This window comes from Lagopus leucura, unplaced genomic scaffold (assembly GCF_019238085.1).
Source record: "Lagopus leucura isolate 7727_CA_CO unplaced genomic scaffold, USGS_WTPT01 Super-Scaffold_73, whole genome shotgun sequence".
Lineage (NCBI taxonomy): Eukaryota > Metazoa > Chordata > Aves > Galliformes > Phasianidae > Lagopus > Lagopus leucura.
This window is the reverse complement of record NW_024962252.1, coordinates 27,531,307-27,539,640: the sequence shown is the minus strand read 5'-3', so window position 1 is coordinate 27,539,640 and position 8,334 is coordinate 27,531,307.

The following is an 8,334-nucleotide window of genomic DNA, read 5'->3' as shown; positions in this document are numbered from 1 at the left end:
GGAAGAAAATTTTTAAAAATCCCTAGATGGAGGAAAGATTGAGGGAGCATGGTAGAGGGTGACAGCTCCTACGTAGCTTCTCCAAGATGCAAGCCAGCAGGTAGGACCCAGACTATGCTCTGAAAGGCAGCCAGAAAGGGGCTTTGTGCCACACACCATGGCAATGCTATCAGGCAACTAGTGGTGGGAGTGACATCTCAGGACAGGAGACATGGGCATGCTGAATTGAGCCAGCCTGCCAAGCTCCTAAGATAAGTATTTGGTAGAAGTTTTGAGATGGCTGCAGATGGGGTTACTATTATGGGAAAGAGTGAAGAGTGGGTCTGCGCTGAGAATCCAGGTCATATGAGTGCCCAAATGGAAACTTCAATTGAGGAGCACAGTGCATACAGCACTATGAAGATCTTTACATAAAAATGCCTGGAGCACCAAACCTAGCCTAAAGCAGGCTGTATTGAGTTGAATTTTGGCTTAAAAATACGGTTTCAGCTCAGGCTGTCAATATACAAGGCAAAACCTAGCATTTTCACTACTGAACACAGTTTCAATTCAACAAAATATTAGAAGATTCTAATGCTGGTAGAAAATATGTTATTTACTGAGTCAGTCTGGGTCATTCTGTTGACACCTTGATTTCAGAGGATTCTGTTGCATACTGAGATCAGCCAGAGTGACCTGGAGAGGACAGCATGTTGGTAGAAGATTCATGGAGTTGCAAATTGATAGAGGAAGAGAGATTGCTGGTTGAAAGAGTGGCATGAGCTCCAGGAGAGTGTCAGTTATCAAAGGAGATTGTGGAATTGAGAGGGACAGTTGGCAACTGCAAGGCTGCTGATCAGTCCATGTGGGAGGTGACTCAAAAGGATTCCAGAAAATAATAAAAGCTTTTAGAAGCATAGTGTTGAAAGATATCATGCTACATCAGGAAGAGTAAGATGTCATTGGAATAGGTGGAATAGGAACCTGCTTGGAGTATTTGGTGATAATACCTTCATGGTGGTGTTTGCACTCATGAACAGCAATATCCTCATGAATAACAATTGATGCTGTTGGATAATCTTCAGACACTCCTGCTTCTCTAGCTGCAGCTGAAGCAAGGGAATGTGCCGTGTCCTTGGCATGTGTCATCATCTCTACCTTTTGAACGCCACCACCAGTAGGTTGTCCTTTCTGCCCAGCTGGATTCTCCTGGGCCAGCATCCAACTTCTGGGATCTGCAGCATCCTTGCAGGTGAGGATAGAACCCTTTCCTGCCCACAGCCAGATTGGTCACAGTGAAGAAATAGCAACTTCCATGTGGCCAGGCAAAATATTAATAGACACTTCTGGCTCATGGCAAATGCAAGGGACTTCACGTACCAAGGGGAAGGAGCACAGGTACAGGCTGTTACCAGGACCCAGGTGACATGCAGTAACTTGCTATGCTGTGATAATTCAATTGCTTATACAACAAAAATGTATCTGTTACCACTCATGGTTTTGCAGTTGTGATCAACAGAATGACACGTCTCTGTCAGGCAGACATTTTCATGTAACTAGCTGTCTGGGGCCCAGTTTTGTCTGCTCTTAGTGCGAGCAGTCCCATATTGGGATACCAGAATCAGTTCTACATTCCCACCATTCACTGTGCAGTGATCCTGGAGTTTTTCATTTATTATTCATTCAAGTGGCAGAAGGCAATGTGATTGACAGCCCTTTCAGAGCCTGATGCCATGGTGTGCCATGAAAACAGTGTGACAAAAATTCCATACACAGATCCTGCCTGCCTTGCAGGGCTAAATCACACCTGCACTGGAGAGGAGGTAGGAGGCATGAGAAAACCTCACTTCCATGTCCCTCCATGCAGATTGTTGGCTTCACTATTGGTTTTATTGCTCCATGTTGGCTTGGGGTGTATAAACACATACAAAGCTGCAAAGTCTGGAGCTAACATCATTCCGTCAACAGACAGGTGGAAATGAGGCATCCTGAGGAGGTTGGCAGCTTTCACACCAGCACTGATGTCTTAATAATCTCACTCAAGGGTATTGAAATGGAAATAAATGTTCAAGAGGTTTAAAGAGAAAAATTCAGCAAATGGAAATGTGAAAGATATCCTGGAGACTGGGATGGCAGGGCCAGGAGAATGGTAGTGGTAGAGCACTGAGACTGGGACTGGAGCTTCTCTCCCACCAGTACCCACAGCCAGGTCCAAAGCATTATCTCCACAGAGTGACACTGGAAGGGATTTTGTGGGGGCTAGGCATCTGGGGGCACCCTGTTAATGAATGATTTGCTGTGCTGCTACTTCCCATGGTAAGCATCATGGCAAAGGGGGATGCTACTTCATCTCTTTAGCTGGGAGGCCACAGTGCAAGCCCATGAATGGGGACTACAAAAGTGATCAAACACCCTTTTTCTATGAAAGCTCTTCCTTTACCTCTTTCACTTGACCTAGCATAAATTGATCAGATTAGAAGTATACAGTTTCTTTGGGTATGCAGGAGGAGTTATTGGCTCAGTAAACTAAACACCAATAAAACTGAGATAATGAGCCATTATTTATGCAGTGGAGCTGTTACACATTTATTTATTGTGCTTGCTGTAATTACAGTTTCACCAGACCTGACAGTAACACATTCTTTAATGATGTACCCAGAGAAAGGATTTATTTGGAAACAAACAAACAAACCACAAGTATTAGTCATAACTTAACTTTCTACTGGAAATTTTTAGGAAGGGAGAGAAAACATAATGTAATGGATTTAATAAGAAAATATGTTGGTTTGTTTGCTTGTTAGTTAGTTAGTTTAACTCATTGTCATGTTTTCAAACTCTCCATCGGTCTTACAGGTAACAGAGCTGCTGTTGTACTGGTAACACCTGGCAGCAGGAGTACCTGGTGCCTGACAGAACAGGCGGTAGTAAGCTCAAATTGGAGCACAGGCAGTTCTTTCTGAGCACCAGGCAGCATTTCTGTGCTGTGTGGGTGATGGAGCACTGCCACAGGCTGCCCAGATACTATGGACTACGTGGCCCTGAGCACCCTGCTTGGGGTGTCCCTGCTTGGGACCCAGAGCACCCTGCCAGCCTCAACCATTCTGGGACTCTGTGATTCTGCAGTTACAGCATGGTATGTAATAATGCAGCACATGCAGAGAAAAAGTGATTGCTGCAAACTCTTCTGAAAGAATAAATGTTGTCTTAGGGCAGCTTCACCTGTTCTTCAACTCTTATGCATTCAGATGAGTTGTCTTTTCTGAGTTCTGCTCTGTCATCAAAATGTCAGCCCACTATTAAGTTGTTATCTAATCCATTATTCTTTCAACAACAAACAAAAAAGCAGCAACAATAACAAAAAACAAGTAAGGTTTCACTTGTAAATTTGACATAGCCTGTTATTTGTTCAGCATATTTCACCTGCCAGATCCATCTGTGTAGAGTAGCTTCTTCATAAGAATTAACATAAAGGTAACACCTTCCTGGTGGAAACACACCCAAATGGCTGATGCTGGGCTCTGTTTCCTAGAAGCTTCCAGGTCCTTCATTCAGCATCCCCTCTGAAACACAACCTACTCTCGCCCATTGCAAGGAATAGTTTTCCTTGCAAGCATGTCTTGCTCAGAGCTGAGACAACCTTATGAACTTCCTGATCACATCACAGAACCCTCAATGCCTTTCTGCTGGGACTTTTGGCTTTAGGATTATCATTAGACTGCTTCTCTCTTTTAGGGCAGTAGTCAAAACCAACACCTCACTATGTCAGCCAGTCATGAACCATGTCAGAATCACAGAATTATAGGGGTTGGAAGGGACCTGCAGAGATCATCGAGTTCAACCCCCCTGCCAAAGCAGGTTCCCTACACCAGGTGGCACAGGTAGGCATCCAGGCAGGTCTTGAATATCTCCAGAGAAGGAGACTCCACAACCTCCCTGGGCAGCCTGTTCCAGTGCTCCATCACCCCCACCATAACGAAGTTCTTGCGCACATTTATGCAGAACTTCCTATGCTCCAGAATATGCTCAGGAATGACCACAGAGACAATGTGACCACCTGTAGGATTCAACATAGCCATACTCAACTGAAGCTTGACATTTTTTCTATATGTTTTTTCAAAATGAATACTGCAGAGACTGGATAAGCTGTGCAGCCCAATCCTGTCTTGGAGATTCAGACCTGTGCTGTGTAGCTCCAGCGATCATCAGCCTGGGCTATGTCTGGCACCAAGTTGGAGGGAAACTGACAGCAACTTTGTCAGCAGCAACACTAAAAAGTGGTGGAGGGAAAGCATAGCACAGGAAAATTATGCAGGATTTCCTGATGCTTAATTGTTTTTCTTGCTTAAAATTTTTCTGCCTTTTTGCACTACTCCAGTTCCACATGGAGCTCTGCAGAAATACTTGATTTGCTGCTTGTTTTGCCAGCAGAACAACTATCTCCTCTCTTCTGCTGTCCTATTGCTGTCTTATTGAAAGTCTGTCCCTTTGTTAATCTCTGAACTCACCTCCTGTGTTTCTTCATGATTATCTTCAAGATCCATGTTAATTGAAGAAAACTAAACTTGCCAATAGCAAGGAGAATGTCTGCATTTATTTACATTTGAAATCCGTCAGACAAAACTTGGAATGATTTTTGGCTTTACAGACTTTTCCTGGAATGACATGGCATTTCTCACAGTGAGTCCTGGCATCCTTACTTCTGTGGGATTTACTACAGTCACACATCAAATCTTATCTGGGATTAGGTTGTTAACTCTTCAGGACTGAGGTGCTAGCCTCCAAGATTTAATGACATTCTCTGGGTCATGTAGTCTAGGCCCATTTCCAAAGACCTCTAGGGATCCCTTTTCTTGTGATGAAAGTAATTAGGGATGCAGAATTTGCTTCCTGCTCCTTTTCAGCCAGAACTCCCAGCTGTGGTGAGCATTTCTCCCAGAAAGCATCAAACATATTAGCCTACTTGCAGAAAGGGAAGGAAACAACACTACGGCAGGGGAAAACAAATAAGCAACCATGGAAAAGTTGTTTATAATGTTCACCCACGTCTATGAAGGTTTTGTCAAGTGATTGCTTGTGCAATGTCAAGAGAGTAAGAAATATTTGGGCCTGTAATTGTTCCTGCTGTAAAGGCAACAGACAGCACATTGATCCAGAATCCCAGCTCAAATACTTTCTGCAGAAAAAGTGTGCTAGGATATTAGAGTTAACTGTCGCTAAATCTGTTGTCTGTTGTCTTCACAAGGTTTGCAGGATGGATTTTATGACTGTCTTTTAACATGACACCAAAGCCAAAGTTACTGTCACAGTGCAACTAAATTCATGTGGCATGGAGCAGACGACATTGCTGGCAAAACGAATTACAAAGATGTGTTCATAAGGCTGTAGAAAGAAATGAAACAAGATTTTAGCTGCTGGCAACCAAACTGGAACAGGATGAAATGAACAGTATTTCTGTCCATCTTAACAACACAGATGTCAATATAGCATATATGGTAGGATCTAGGAGATTATTGATTACACTGAAGAAGTAAAAGAAGAGCAAATTTCTGCCATGGCAAAATTGACATCCATAAAGATGACACATTTCTCTAACCAAGACTAGTTCTGTGCTGGGGCTAACCAGGGCACGCCATGTCTTTGAACATGTGCATGCACATGGAGTCATCCTCTTTGGCAGATACAAAAAAGGTTGTTGCTTCCTCTCCTTCTCTCAACTTCCTGGTGACATTTGCAGTACTGAGTGCTCAGTGAAGAATGTAATTGCCACAATAAAGAGGGGGTGCCAAAGAGGAACTGCTGTCTGTGCTTCAGTGGGGCACAGCTCTAGAGACATTAAAGATGCTGAAAGTCCTGGAGATGAAGAGCACAGTGAAGAGGTGCTTTTGAGATTAAAACTATCATCAGGTCCATTGACAATAGAGCTATAAGAGGAAAAAGGCCTGACTCAGGAAGTCCTTGAACTTCAGGCTTGTAGTGGGAAGAGTATGTTGGAGAAATATCACATGCGCTTGACCTGGTCTTATTCATTTCCACAGGTCTTTGATTTGGGCACACTGAGACACCTAATATCAGGCTAGATTGACTTTTTGTTTGACGCAGTAATGTGGTCTTTTGTTTTATACAGACAAGTGTGTATGTGCAAAAAAAGTTAACAGAAAGTTTTTGTGTTCTTTGAAATGGTTTTCTTATTATGGGTGGATGATGCTTAAAACATGGATGTTTTTCCTTCTGTCTAATGTCTGTCTACATGTACTGATAAATGACTTCTACTCTATGTTGTTGGCTATATTGTTGCCTATATTTCAGTAGATAGGATATATTAAAAGCATGAGCCTCAGGAAAGGGATTAGCCATTGGAACAATCCCATCCAATGAGGTCTTCAAAAATCAATGCTTCAGTAGCTCTAGTCAGGTGTGCTTCAACCAAACACAGTGTAGTGACAAAATGATGAAATAACAAGGCCTGGAGTTGTCAGGAACAGGTAGTCCAACTGGCCTCACTTAGCCTAGAGATTCTACAGCGTATAAACTCCTCAGTATGAATTAGACACTCAAGATCTGCTCCATTATCTCCTGAGGGGAATTTATTTGTTTAGGATATGCCACCTAACCTGCTCCAGCTTCTTGCTTTATGCTAAGGTGCATCCTTCTGTGAAATACGGGGAGCCTTGAGGAAGTGGGTCAGATATAAGCATTCTCAAGAGTTAGATCACCTTCATCCTCTGAACTATTTCCAGGTCTCGTTTTCTAAAAGTGCTGAGGGATTAACAATTCTGCCAATATCTTCTGGCTTTAAAGGTTAAGCTCCCCAGGTGAGCTGCTATTCTTGAAGGAAAACATTATACCAAATTCATTCATGTCATCAAAACTCCACAAATTCAATGAAATTTTACAGCTGATTAGCTTAGCCCTCTGGACAGGTGTTTTGATGAGATTCATTTATTTTTAAATTATATATAAAAATGCATTTCTTATCAGGGTTAGCACATTGGGTTTTGCTTAAATTCATTGTAAAGTAAAATGAGAGCACAGAATTCTTCAGAGATGCTCCAAGAGTTATTTTGTCTGTTTGTAAGAACATCATGGAAATTCATAATAACTATAGAAATAGTTCAAAATCAATCACAAGACATGTACTGTACATTTCTGTTTGTTCTTTATACTTGGATTGAATTCAATTAAAAAAAAAAAAAAAGAAGAAAAGAAAAGAAATAATTGAGGACTGTTTTATATCCTAAATTTTGGAATTTTTGCACAGGGAGCAAAATAAAAATCCTTTCTCTCCAAAAGTCTGATATCTCAAGAGAAATAAAATCAGGCAAACCTAATAATACACATACATTCCAATTTCTTTTTTGCCTTCTCATATAACTGTTTGAATGTAAGTGTTTTCAAAAGGATATCTATGTATGCAAATCACTTCTAGCCCTATGGGCCACTCTCTAATATGAACCAATGCAAATTTTACATGATGGTGTGCTTGCAGACCAAAGCTTAATATGGGTTGTTTTACCTAATCTCTTTTCATCTCCACAAATTCTCTAACAAAATTGGAATAAAGGTAAAATAGCAGAGAGTCATTTGTCTTCAAGATGCTTTCACCAATAAAGTGTTTCTGTTTTAAGGTTAAGCCCATCATTCGGATATGTTTGATTGTGAAGGAAGATCACTTTCCTCTCAAGGTTTTCTGCAGTTCATTTTGGGTTGAAAATCTGCTTAGATATCCCATCTTTACCTGGTATTAATGAGTCACATCAGGAGATTAAGGTGCATGAAGGAATGTATGTATGGAAGTGGGGAGAGGAGAAGTCAGTGCTGCGGTACACTTATGTCTCAACATGCATGCACACTGGAGATGGCAAAGATGCATAACTGGACCTGGAGAGCAGAAAAGGGCTATGGGTCCCTAATCTGAGGACACCCATGACTGGCTGCTGGGGCACTCATGGGCTGAATTAATATCAGCCCTGTGTCACTGCAATAACAATAGCACACCGATACAGAAAAGCTGCACTTGAGCATTAACTTTTAAAAGCGCTTGTAGGCGCACAGATAAATCCATGCATTTTTATTGCCTGAAACAGTCTCTTATTTAGACATGTAATTTACCAGGTAAGGTCTCATAATTGCTTCTCCTTTTGTTGTTGTTTTGCATTTATTTGTTGTCGTTTTTATTTGTATGTTTTCCAAAGATTACCTTTTTCTGATAAAAAAATTAACATTGTGCAATCAACTTTAGAGGAAGGAATATGGATGGACCGTGTCCTCCTCTACATTTTAGCAAAGAGGACTAGACCACGATGTAAGACATTGGCAGACGAAACACAGATGATGAATGCTGCTACTACATTATTC